Source organism: Balaenoptera borealis (assembly GCF_965194805.1).
Source record: "Balaenoptera borealis genome assembly, chromosome: 1".
NCBI lineage: Eukaryota > Metazoa > Chordata > Mammalia > Artiodactyla > Balaenopteridae > Balaenoptera > Balaenoptera borealis.
The window spans coordinates 103,306,526-103,320,436 of NC_138860.1; the positions used below are offsets into that span (position 1 = coordinate 103,306,526).

Sequence of the window (13,911 nt, forward strand, 5' to 3'; positions counted from 1 at the left end):
AAAGAAGGAAACTGAGGCACTGAGAAATTAAGTAATGCAATTTGTCCATGAACATATTTTAGTAAATGTTGAGACTGTAATTCAAAACCAAACGATCTAACTCTGTAGTGAGCCTTTAGCCACAATTCAGTCCTTTTAATCTCCCTCACTGGGTTGTTCTAAAAAATCAAAAAAAAAAAAATTGTATGTGGAGATATTCTGATATCTGGAAATTTCTGTTTAGCTAATATTAATATGTTCAGAAGATTGGAGAAGTAATAAGAGTTATTCTCAAATTTCCTGTTTTTCTAATTTTCATTTTAAATAAAATTCATTTTTCTGTTAGTTTTTATTCCTAATATCATACTCACCCACAGAATATATTGTTGTTTATAAATATTCAGTGCTCCTCTCTGCAGGTGAAATATATATCCCTGTCCTATTGAATTCAGGAGTGCTCATGTGATTTGCTTTGGCAATGAGATGCAAACAGAAGTAATGTTTTACTTTCGGGCTTCTATATGGTAAAAAATGTGTCAATATGTTTCTGTGACAGAATGTAAAGTGACTGATACGAAGAATCCCTTGTTGATCTGAGATGAACAAGAGAAATAAACTTTGCTATTGTAAGGCACTGAGAATTTTTAGTTCTTTGTTACTGCAGCATAACTTATTCTATCCTGATTGATACAACCATTAAGTTCCCTTAAGATATTTGATTTATAAAACATTCTTATATGACATTTTCTTTCTCTTGGGATATAAGAAGTCAAGGGAAGAATAAACTGTAAGATCAGAGAATGTTAACCTTGAGAGAGACTATTGGAATAAACTAGTCCAGTGGTTTCCAGATTTTAAGTAATAACTAAAATTTCAAAACATTGTATAAAAACATATTTTAATATAAAGTCATGAAATTGTAGCTTTATAAAAAATCTGCCATTAATTGTAATGTCCCTTTTTTTTGGTAATTTGAAAACACATATCTAAATATAATCATCTTGTTTTATTGATACAGAAAATAAGACCAAAGAACAAGACAATTAGCATTTACATTAGAGAAATAACCACTCTAAAAAGTAACAAAACTAACATGACATCAGCATCATGGTGGTGTATGCATTGTTCCTTTTTTCTCTCCACTTTGATTTACAACTAATTGGACATCCATAACCAAACAAAAGCCCTCTGCATTTTATACCAGGATACCTAGGAGATTTCTACCCCTGTGCATTCAAAGTAGGTAGACAGGACCTCAGATGGGGCTGCAGATTCAAAGGAGTGGATGAGTCTGCTTTACTCTCACCTGCTCCAATTGGGAGAAAGGGAACCTGAGAACACACAACTGGGTGGACCCTCACAGGAGACAGAGAATTTGTGGAGGTCCAGCCAGCCTGATGGGGGAACTAGAGCAGGACTGAGACAAGTTTGGAGACAGAGGAGAGGCAGGAACCTGCTGAGGCAGCCCCCCTCTCCAAGGTGACCCTAAACAACACTGGACTTTTAGCAGTGGAAGTAGCTACCTCTGTGTTAGAGGAGGAGGAAAGCCAAAGTGGTGAGCGACAAACTGCCCAGATGCAGGTGGGTCGCAGCTGGAGGGTCCCAATTCTCTCCAGCAGACCTGGAGTTCTGAGGAGGGACCTCCATGACTAGGGGGGGTGGGGAGGAAGAGAAAAGGAAAGGGGGCAGATAAGGGCATTGAAGGAACATGTTTCCTGCTATCTGCTTCAGGACTCTGGGAGACCCCACTCTAGGATCCCCCTACCAGGCCATGGCACTTCCAAAGTCTCAGTTCCTAAGCCCAAGCCTCCCCCCATTCTGATGCCAGCTCTTTTTACAACTCCCAAGCACAGCCCCAAGAGCCAGCTTCTACAGGAGAAACCTAAAACTTGAGCTACAGCGCCACCTTCTGGAAAACAAAAGAAAGTTTTCTAATTGCCAGCCTGACGAGCTGTAACAGCCAAAGCAAACAAATCCTTAACTAAGAAAAGTGCTTGCTACTTCAACTGCGAAAGTAGAGGCACATATGGTCAAACACTATGAAAAATCAAGGGATATGGTATCACAAAAAGAAAATGATAATTCTCCAGGAACTGAACTCAAAGGCACAGTATACTGAGCTCTGATAAAGAATTCAAAGTAGCTGTTATGAAGAAATTCAATAAACTATAAGAAAACTCAGAAAGGCAAGTCAATAAACTCAGGAACAAAATTAATGACCATAAAGGATTCTTTACAAAAGAAACTGAATTTTTTAGGAACCAAACAGAAATTCTGAAGCTGAATAAATCAATGAATGAAATAAAGAACTCATCAGAGAGCAACGGTAACAGAACAGATCAGATGGAAGAAAGAATAAGTGACTGGGAGGATAAGAATTTAGAAATGATTCACTTAGAAGAGAGAAGAGAACTAAGATTTTTTAAAAATGAAGAAGCCCTATGAACCCTAAGGATTTGATCAGAAAAGCAAATATAAGAATAACTGGTGTACCAGATGGAGAAAAGAGGGAAAAGGGGAGTTTATTTAAAAAATAATAGCTGAGAACTTTCCAAACCTGGGGAAGGAATTAGACATAAAAGTCCATGAAGCTAATAGAACACCACGTTATCTCAATACAAAAAGTCTGTTTACAAGACACATTATAATGGAACTGTCAAAAAAATCAATGATAAAGAAAGAATCCAAAAGGCAGCCAGGGAAAAAAAAATGAAAGTAATCTACAAAGGAATCCCCATTAGGTTATCAGTGGATTTCTCAGAAGAAACTCTACAGGGCAGGAGAGAGTGACATGACATATTCAAAGTGTTGAAAGATTGAAAATTACCAGCCAAGAATACTTTACCTGGTGAAGTTATCCTTCAGACATAAAGAAGATACAAACAAAAGGTGAAGGAGTTCACCACCACTAGACCTGACTTACAAGAAATGTTAAAAAAAACTCTTCAAGCTGACATGGAAAGATGTTAATTAGTGACACAAAAACATATGAAAATACACAACAGTTTAGTAAAGGTGAAAAACAGACAATCACAATTAGAAAACTGCAACTCTATACTAGAATGGTGTGTTAACCATTTAATTACAGTACAAATGTTAAAGGAAAGAAGAATTAAAAATAACTATAACTACTACAATTTGGTAATGAATTCACAGTACAACAATAGGAAAATTTTGACATCAAAAATATAAAAGAAGTAAAAGGATGGAAAATTTATAGATGAAAAAAGAGAAGTTGTTATCAGGATAAAAAGGACTATTTTGTTCCTATGAGATGTTTTATGTAAGCCTCATGGTAACCAAAAAGCAAAAATCTACCATAGGGACACAAAACATAAAAAGGGGGGACTGAAAAAATCACTAGGGAAAACCACCAATTTACAAAGGTAGGCAGAAACAGAAGGAAAAAGAAAGAATTGAGATGAAAAACAAGCAGAAGGCAAATAATAAGATGACAGTAGTTAAGTCCTTACATACCAATAATCATTGTAAATGTAAACATATTGAATTCACCAATCAAAAGGCACAGAGAGGGCTGGGAAAACCAAGACCCAACTATATGTTGCCTACAGGAGACTTATTTCAGGTCAAAGTGACATACATAGGCTCAAAGGATAGAAGAAAATATTCCAAATAAGTGAAAACCAAAAGAAAGTGGGGTTAGCTATACTTATATCAGACAAAATAGACTTAAAGCCCAAAACAGTAATAAGAAACAAAGAAGGTTATTAGATAATGACAAAGGGGTCAATACTTCAAGAAGATGTAACAATTGTAAATATACATGCACCCAACATGAGAGCACTAAAATATATTAAGCAAATACTAAAAGATCTAAAGTGAGAAATAGACAACACTACAATAATAGGGGACTTCAATATGCTACTGTCAGCAATGGATAGGTCATCCAGACAGAAAACCAACAAGAAAACATTGGATTGAACCACACTTTAGAACAAATGGACCTAACGGACATTTATAAAACATTCCACCCAACAGCAGCAGAATACACATTCTTCTCAAGTGTACATGAACAGTCTCCAGGATAGATCATATAATAGGACATAAAACAAATCTTAGCAAATTTTAAAAGACTGAAATCATACCAACTATCTTTTTTGACCATGATGGTATGAAACTAGAAATCAACAAGAGGAAAGCTGTAAAGTCTACAAATATGTGGAAACTAAACAACACATTTCTGAACAACCAGTGAGCTGAAGAAGAAATCAAAAGGGAAATAAAAAATTATCTTGAAACAAATGAAAATGAAAATACAACATATCGAAATGTATGGTATGCAGCAAAAGCAGTTCTGAGAGCAAAGTTCATTGTGATAAATGCAGATATTAAGAAATTAGAAAAATCACAAATAAAAAAATCTAACTTTAATATCTCAAGGAACTAGGAAAAAAGAACAAAGTAAGCCCAAAGTTAGCATAAGAAAGGAAATAATAAAGATCAGAGAGAAAATAAATGAAACAGATAGAGATCAGAAAAACAGTAGACAGGATCAATGAAACTATGAGATGGGTCTTCAAAAAGATTTTTTTTTAATGACAAATCGTTAGCTGGACTAACTAAGATGGAAATAAACTCAAATAAATAAAATTAGAAAGTAAAAAGGAGATGTTAAATATATTATTACAGAAATACATAGGCTCATAAGAGACTATTAAGAACAATCATGTGCCAACAAATTAGATAACCTAGAAGGAATGGAAATATTTCTAGAAACACACAACCTATCAACACTGAATCAGGAAGAAATAGAAAATCTGAACAGACCAATAACAAGTAAAGAGATTGAATCAGGAATCAAACCCTTCCAACACAGAAAACCCCAGGACCAGACAGCTTCACTGGCAAACTCTACTGAACATTTTCAGAAGAATTAACACCAATCCTTCCCAAACTCTTCCAGAAAATTAAGCAGAAGGGAATACTTCCAAACTCATTCCATGAGGCCAGCATTATTGTGATATCAAAGCCAGATAAGGACACCACAAAAAAAGAAAACTGTAGGCCAATATCCCTGGTGAATATAGATGTAAAAATTCCCAACAAAATATTAGCAAACTGAATTCAAGAACACATTAAAATGATTATACATCATGACCAAGTGGGATTTATCCCTGGGATGCGAGAATGGTTCAACATATACAAATCAATAAATGTAACATATCACACTAATAAAATGAAAGATAAATATCACAGTCATCTCAATAGATGCAGAAAAAGCATTTGACAAAATACAACATCCTTTCACGATAAAAATACTCTACAGATTGGGCATAGAAGGAACATACTTCAACATAATAAAGGTCATATACAAGAAACACACAACTAACATTATAATCAATGGAGAAAAATTGAAAGCTTTTCCTTTAAGATCAAGAACAAGACAAAGATGTCCACTCTTATCACTCTTATTCAAATAGTAGAAGTTCTAACTAGAGCAATTAGAGAAGACAAAGAAATAAAAGACATTAAAATCTGAAAAGAAAAAGCAAAACTGTAGCGATTAGCAAGTGATGTGAGTTTGTATATTGAAAATCCCAGAGACTCAGCCAAAAAGAATATTGGAACTAGTCAATTTCAGTAAAGTTGCAGGATACAAAATTAACATACAGAAATCAGCTGTATTTCTATACACTAATGATGAACCATCTAAGAAAGAAAGAAATCTACCCCATTCAAAATGGCATCAAAAACAACAAAATAGGGCTTCCTTGGTGGCGCAGTGGTTGAGATTCTGCCTGCCAATGCAGGGCACACGGGTTCGAGCCCTGGTCTGGGAAGATCCCACATGCCGCGGAGCAACTAGGCCCGTGAGCCACAATTACTGAGCCTGCGCGTCTGGAGCCTGTGCTCTGCAACAAGAGAGGCCGTGATAGTGAGAGGCCCGCGCATGGCGATGAAGAGTGGCCCCCACTTGCCGCAACAAGAGAAAGCCCTCGCACAGAAACGAAGACCCAACACAGCCAAAAATAAACAAACAAACAAATAAATAAATAAATAAAAATTAAAAAAAAAAAAACAAAATATTTAGGAGTAATTTTAATCAAGAAAGTGAAAGATCTGTACAACAAAAACTATAATAATTTGCTGAAAGAAATTGAAGAAGACACAAACAAATGGAAAAATATCCTGTGTTCATGGATCAGAAGAATTAATATTGTTAAAATATCCATACTACCCAAAGCCATCTATAGATTCAACACAATTCCCATCAAATACCAATGGCATTCTTTACAGAAATAGAAAAAAAAAAATCCTAAAATTTGTGTGGAACCACAAAAGACCCTAAATAGCAAAAACAATACTGAGGAAAAAGAACAAAGCTAGAGATATCACACTTCCTGATTTTAAACTATACTATAAAGCTATAGTAATAAAAACAGTATGGGACGGGAACAAAAATAGACACTTGGACCAATGGAACAGAATAGAAAGCCCAGAATTAAAACCCCTGAATATACAGTCAACTAATATTCCAGAGGAGAGCAAAGAACACCCAGGGGGAAAGGATAGTCTCTTCAACAACTGGTGTTGGGAAAACTGGATAAACACATTCAGAACAATAAAATTATACCCCTATGTTATACCCCATGGGAGCTCAATAAAGATTTATTGAATTTTTAAAAAGATTACAATATGTAATATTTCTATCACATCTCAGAATCCCTTTGTAGTCAATTCATCTACCCAGACCTGGTCCCTTGGGGCCCATTCATCAGGTAGCTGTCTTATAGTTTTGTTTTTATATTATTTTATAAAAATGTAGTCACATAGTATGTGACTTTCTGAGTCTGGTTTCTTTTACTGAACATGATACATTTGAGATAAAGCCATACTGTTCCATGTATCAGTCATCACTATTTTGTATACAGGTACTACAATAGTTGAAGAACATTCGAGTTGTTTCCATTTTGGAGGATGATGAATAAAGCCACTGTAAATGTTTACATGTAGGTTTTTTTGTTCAAATTTTTGTATTGTTACACATATATCAAAATTTACCATCTTAATTTTCTAAGCATACAGTTCAGTGGTATTACATACAAACATATTGTACAACCATCACCACCATTGATCTCCATAGCTCTTTTTGTCTTGCAAAAGTGAAATTCTGTACCAGTTAAACACCCCATTCCTCCCTCCACTCAGCCCCTGGCAATCACTGTTCTATTTTATGTCTCTATGATTTTTATTACTACAGGTACCTCATGTAAATGGAATCATATGGCACTTGTCTTTCTGTGACTGGCTTGTTTCATTTAGCATAATGTTTACCCTGCAAGGCTTATCTCTGTTGTAGTATATCACAGAATTTCCTCCCTTTTTAAGGCTGAATAATATTCCATTGTATGTATATACCATATGATTCTTATTCATTCATCTGTCAATTGACACTTGTGTTTCTTCCACCTTTTGGCTGTTGTGAATATTGCTGCTATGAACATGGGTGTACAAATATCACTTTGAGATGCTGCTTTCAATTCTTTTGGATATTCACTCAGAAGTGGAATTGCTGGATGGTATGATAATTCTACTTAAAATTTTTTTTAGGACTGCCATACTGTTTTCCACAATGGCTATACCATTTTAGACTCCCACCAGCAGAGCACAAGTTTCAATTTCTCCACATCCTTACTGACACTTACTGTTTTCTGTTTTTTTTGATAGTAGCCGTCTTAGTGTGAGGTGGTATCTCATTCTTGTTTTGATTTGCATTTTCCTAATGATCAGTGATGTTAAGCATCATTTCACGTACATAAATTATGGGCTGTCTTCTTTGGAGAAAAGTCTATTTAATCCTTTGCCCATCTTTCAATTGGGTTGCTGTTTGTTGTTGAGTTTTAGTAGTTCTCTGTGTACTTTGGATATTAATCCTTTATTAGATACATGACTTGCAAATATTTTCTCCCATTCTGTGGATGGATTTTTCCTCTATTGATAGTGTCTTTTGATGTACAAATTTCAAACATTTTCATGAAGTCCAATTTGCCTGTTTTTTGTTACCTGTGCCTTTGGTGTCATATCTAAGAAATCATTGCCAAATAAAACATTGTGAAGTTTTTGTCCTATATTTTCTTCTAAGGTTTCATTGTTTTAGCTCTTAAATTTAGGTCTTTGATCCATTTTGAGATAATTTTTGTATATAGTGTTAGGTAAGTGTCCAAATTCATTCTTTTATGTGTGGCTATCCAGTTTTTCCAGCACCATTTGCTAAAAAGAATCTTTGCCCATTGAATGGTCTTGGCAACCTTGTCAAAAACCATTTGACCATATATGTAACACGCTCATTTCTGGGCTCTCTATTCTATTTCATTGGTTTATATGTCTGTTTGTATGACATTACCACACTGTTTTGATTACTGTAGGTTTGTAGTAGGTTTTGAAATCAGGAAGTGTGGATACTCCAGCTTTGTTCTCCTTTCAAAAGATTGTTTTGGCTATTTGAGGCCCCTTAAGATTCCATATGAATTTTAGGATGGGTTTTTCTATTTCTCAAAAAAAGTCATTGGGATTTTGATAGGAATTGCATTGAGTCTGTAGATCACTTTCCATAGAATTTACATTTCAACACCATTAAATCTTCCAATCCATGAACATGGGATGCATTTCAATTTATTTGTCTTCTTTAATTTCTTTCAGCAATGTTTTGTAGTTATTATTGTACAAGTCTCTCATCTCCTTTGTTAATTCCTAAGTATTTTATTCTTTTTCATGCTACTGTAAATTAAATTGTTTTCATAATTTCTTTTTCAGATTGTTCATTATTACTGTATAGAAATGCAACTGAGCTGGTTCACTTTGTTGTACAGCAGAAACTAACACAACATTGTAAAGCAATTATACTCCAATAAAGATGTAAAAAAAAAAATGCAACTGATTTTTGTATGTTGATTTTGTATCCTGATACTTTGCTAAATTTATTACTTCTGACAGTTTTGTGTGTGTGTGTGTGTGTGTGTGTGTGTGTGAAATCTTTAGGGTTTTCTAAGTAAGATCATATCTACAACTTAATAGAAAAAACCCAAATAACCCAATTTCAAAATAGGCAAAGGACCTGAAGAGACATTTTTTCAAAGAAGACATACAAATGGGCAACAAGTACATGAAAAGGCGCTCAATATCACTAATCACCAGAAAAATGCAAATCAAAACCACAATGAGATCACCCACTTCACACCTGTTAGAATGGCTATCATTAAAAAGACAAGAGATAACAAATGCTAGCAAGAACACGAAGAAAAGAGAAGGCTCATACACTGTAGGTAGAAATGTAAACTGGTAGTCACTATGAAGAACAGTATGAAAGTTCCTCAAAAAGTTAAATACATCTACTATATGGTCTACTAATCCCACTTCTGGCTATGTATTCAAAGTAAACAAAACCATTATCTAGAAGAGGTATCTGTACTCCTATGTTCATTGCAGTAGAACCAAAACGGCCATTAACAAATCAATGGATCAAGAAAATGTGATATATGTATATATGTGCATAAACACACACACAGATACATACACATACATAATATTCCATGGTGTGTGAATGAGCTTGGGGGTATTAAAGAAACCAGACAGAAAAAGACCAAATACTGCATGGTATCACTGTATCATTTCTATATCAAAAAAAAAAAAAAATTTGAACTCATATGCAGAAAGTAGGAAAAGTGGTTGCAGGGGCTGGATGGTGGGGGAAATACAGAAAGGTTGGTAAAAAAAAAAGTACAGACTTTCAGTTATAAAATGAATAAGGACTGAGGACATAATGTATAACATGATGACTATAGTTGGTAACAATGTATTGTATAATTGAAATTTGCTGAGAGTAGTATGTAAATGTTCTCACCAAAACAAGATAAAACCAACAAAAAAATGTGATATGATGGATGTTGATTAAATCAATGTGGAAATTCCTTTCACGGTGTATACATATATCAAATCACCATGTTGTATACATTATCTTAGAATTTTGTCAATTATATCTCAATAAAGCTGAATAAAAATCATATTATCTGTGAACAGAGATACTTTTACTTCTTCCTTTTCAATTTGAACGGTTTTTATTTTTTTCTTGCCTGATTGCTCTGGCTAGAACTTCCAGCACTGTGTTGAACAGAAGTGGCAAAAGTGGACATCCTTGAGTTGTTTCTGATCTTAGAGGAAATGCTTTCAGCCTTTCAGTATGGAGTATGATGTTCACTGTGAGTTTTTCATATAAGAATATTATTATATTGAGGTAGTTTCCTTCTGTTCCCAGTTTGTTGAATGTTTTTATCATAAAGGATGTTGAATTATGTCAAATGCTTTTCTGTGTCAATTAAGATGATTGTGTAGTCTTTGTCCTTCATTTAGAGTTGATAGATTTTCATATGTTGAACCATCCTTGCATTCCAATATAGATCCCTCATGGTCGTGATGTATAATCCTTTTAATAGGCTCCTGAATTTGGTTTGCTAGTGTTTTGTTGAGTTTTGCATCAGTGTTGAACATAAGGGATATTGGCTTGTAGTCTTCTTTTCTTGCAGTGTCTTTGTCTGGCTTTGATATCAGGGTAATATTGGTCCCAAGGAATCAGTCAGAAAGTTTTCCCTCCTCTTCAACTTCTGTGAAAAGTTTAAGAAAAACTGGTTTTAATTCTTCCTTAAATGTTTGCTAGAAATCAATAGTGAAGCTATCGGGTTCAGGACTTGTCTTTATTCTGATCACTGATTCAATCTCCCTACTAGTTACAGGTCTATTCAGAATTTCTATTTCTTTGTAGCTTAGTCTTTAGTAGGCTTGTGTTTCTAGGAATTTGTCCATTTTATCTCATTATACAATTTGTTAGTGGAGAACTGTTACAGTACTCTTATAATCCTTTTTATTTCTGTAGAATCTGTAGTTTGTCCCCACCTTCATTTCTGATTTTAGTAATTTAAGTCTTTTTCTTAGTCCCTGTAGCTATAGGTTTGTCAATTTTGTTGGTCTTTCTGAGCAATCAACTTTTGATTTTATTGATTTTCTCTACTATTTATTTTTTATTCTCTATTTCATTTATCTCTAATCTTTATTATGTTCTTCCTCTGCTAGCTTTGGGTTTAGTTTGCTCTTCTTTTTCAAGTTCTTTAAAAGTTGTAAAGCTAGCTTGCTGATTTGAAATCTTTGTTAATGTTAGTGACTGTAACTATAAATTCTCCTCTTAGCACCACATTTGATGCATCCCATAGTTTTGGTATGTTGTGTTTTTGTTTTTTTTAAGTTTTTTTTTTTCTAATTTCCCATGTAACTTCTTTGACCCACTGGTTGTTCAAGCGTGTCATTTAATTTCCACAATAGTGTGAATTTTCCACTTTTCCTTCTGTTATTCATTTCTAACTTAATCCCATTGTGGTTGGAGAAGATACTTTGTATATCTCTTTTCACTGAAACTTAATTTGTGGCCTGACATATGGTCCATTCTGGAAAATGTTCCATGTGCACTTGAGATAAATATGTATGCTGTAGTTGGCTACAGTGTTCTGTATATGTCTGTTAGACACAGTTATTAAGTCCTCTATTTCCTTACTTCTGTTTGACTGAACTATCCATTATCGTTATTAGAGTCCTGAAGTTTCCAACTATTATTGTAGAATTGTCTATTTCTCCCTTCAACTCTGTCAATTTTTGCTTCATATATTTTGATGATCTGTCATTAGGTTTGTAAATGTTTATAACTTTTATATCATTTTGCTCTATTGAAACTTTCATTAATATATTTTTGTCTCTTTTAACTTTTTTTTTTAAAGAAAGCCAATGTTTTTTTTTAAATTAATTAATTAATTAATTAATTTTTGGCTGTGTTGGGTCTTCGTTTCTGTGCTAGGGCTTTCTCTAGTTGCGGCGAGCGGGGGCCACTCTTCATCGCGGTGCGTGGGTCTCTCACTATCATGACCTCTCTTGTTGCGGAGCACAGGCTCCAGAAGTGCAGGCTCAGTAGTTGTTGCTCATGGGCCCAGTTGCTCTGCAGCATGTGGGATCTTCCCAGACCAGGGCTCAAACCCGTGTCCCCTGCATTGGCAGGCAGATTCTCAACCACTGTGCCACCAGGGAAGCCCTCTTTTTGATTTAGTCTATTATTTTATCTGATATTAGTATAGCCACCCCTGCTCGCTTTTGGTTATTATTTGCACTGAATATCTTTTTCAACACTTTCACTTTCAATCTATTTGGTCTTTGGATCCAAAGTGACTCTTGCAGATAGCATACAGTTGGATCAAGTGTTTTAATCCATTTTCTCAATCTTGGTGTTTTGCCTGGAGAGTTTAATTCAGTTATACTTAAAGTAATTACTGAAAAGGAGGGACTTACTTCTGTCATTTTGCTTGTTTTTTATATGCCTTATAGGTTTTTGGGGGTTTTTTTTGGTCCCTCATTTCCACCTTAACTGTCTTTTATGTTTAGTTGATTTTTTTGGTAGTAAAATGTTTAAAATACTTTCTCACTTCCTTTTGTGTTTATTCTGTAGCTCTTTTCCTTGTGGTTGCCATGGGGTTTACATTTAACATCCTAAAGTTATAACATTCTAATTTGAATTCATACTAGCTTAACTTCAGTAACATACAAGAAGTGCCTTTACAGTTCTGTCTCCAGTCCTTTCTCCCCCAAATTACATCTTTATAAATTGTGTGCCCCTAAACATAGATAACTATTTTTAAATGCATTAGCCCCTTAAATTATGTTGAAAACACATGTAGAATTAGACCACAGTTACAATAATATCAATACCAGCTTATAGACTAACAATTGTCTATTCAATGTATTAGTCTGTTAAATCATGTAGATAACAAGTGTAGTAACAAACCACTGTTACAATAATACTAGCTTTTATAATTGTTCATGTATTTCCCTTTGTTAAGATCTGTATTTCTCCATATGGTTTTGAGTTATGGTCTAATGTCCATTCATTTGACTCTTGCAAGAGTCCCTTGAGCATTTCTCACAGGCAGGTCTAGTGGTAACAAACTCTACTGCTTTGTTTATTTAGGAATGTCAATTTCTCCCTCACTGTTGAAAAATGGTTTTGCCAGATATAGGATTCCTGGTTGAATTTTTCTTCCTTTAGCACTTTATATATGTCAGTCCACTCCTTCTGGCCTCCAAAGATTCTAATGAAAAATCTGCTGGTAATCTTATTGAGAATCCCTTGTATGTGAAAACTCACTTCTCTGTCTTTGTTTTTGTAATAAGTTTTATTATGTCTTGATGTGGATCTTTGAGTCAATCTTACTTGGAATTCGTTGAACTTCTTGGATATTTATATTCACGACTTTCATCAGACATAGGAAGTTGTCAGCTATTATTTCTTCAAATATTCTCTGTCTCTTTCCTCCTCTCTTCTGGTACTCCCACAGTGTGCATGTTGGTCTGCTTGATGGTTTCCCATAGGACTCTTATGATATGTTCATTTTTGTTCAATCTTTTGTCTGTTCCTCAAACTTGATAATTTCCATTGTCCTATTTTCATTGTCCTATGTTCACTGATTCCTTCTTCTGCATACTCAAATCTTCCTTGGAATTCTAGTGTATTTCTCATTTCAGTTACTGTACTTTCCCAGCTCCAGAAATTTTTGGTTTAATTTTAGATTTCCTATCAATTGATATTTACATTTTATTCGTAAGTTGTTTTGCTTTTACTTCCTCCACATCTTCTGTTAGTCCCTCGAGCATGTTTAGAATAGTTATTTTAGTCTTTGTCTAGTATAGCTGCCATCAGATCTTCTTCAGGGATAGTTTCTGTCCATTTAGTTATTTCTCTTTGAATCACCCATATTTTCCTGTTCCTCTGTATGTCTTGTAAATTTTTTCATTGAAAACTAGACATTTGAATTTAACATTATGGTAACTGAAATCCATATTCTCCCCCTTCCACATGGTTTGCTCTTTTTTTTATTGTTTTTG

General features: G+C 34.4%; 1 protein-coding gene across 3 annotated transcripts in view; it reads right to left on the minus strand.

Annotated features, from left to right (window-relative positions):
- LOC309625425 (pancreatic alpha-amylase) overlaps positions 1-13,911 on the minus strand; it is a 59,936-nt gene that overhangs the window by 36,563 nt on the left and 9,462 nt on the right. The window lies entirely within an intron of this gene.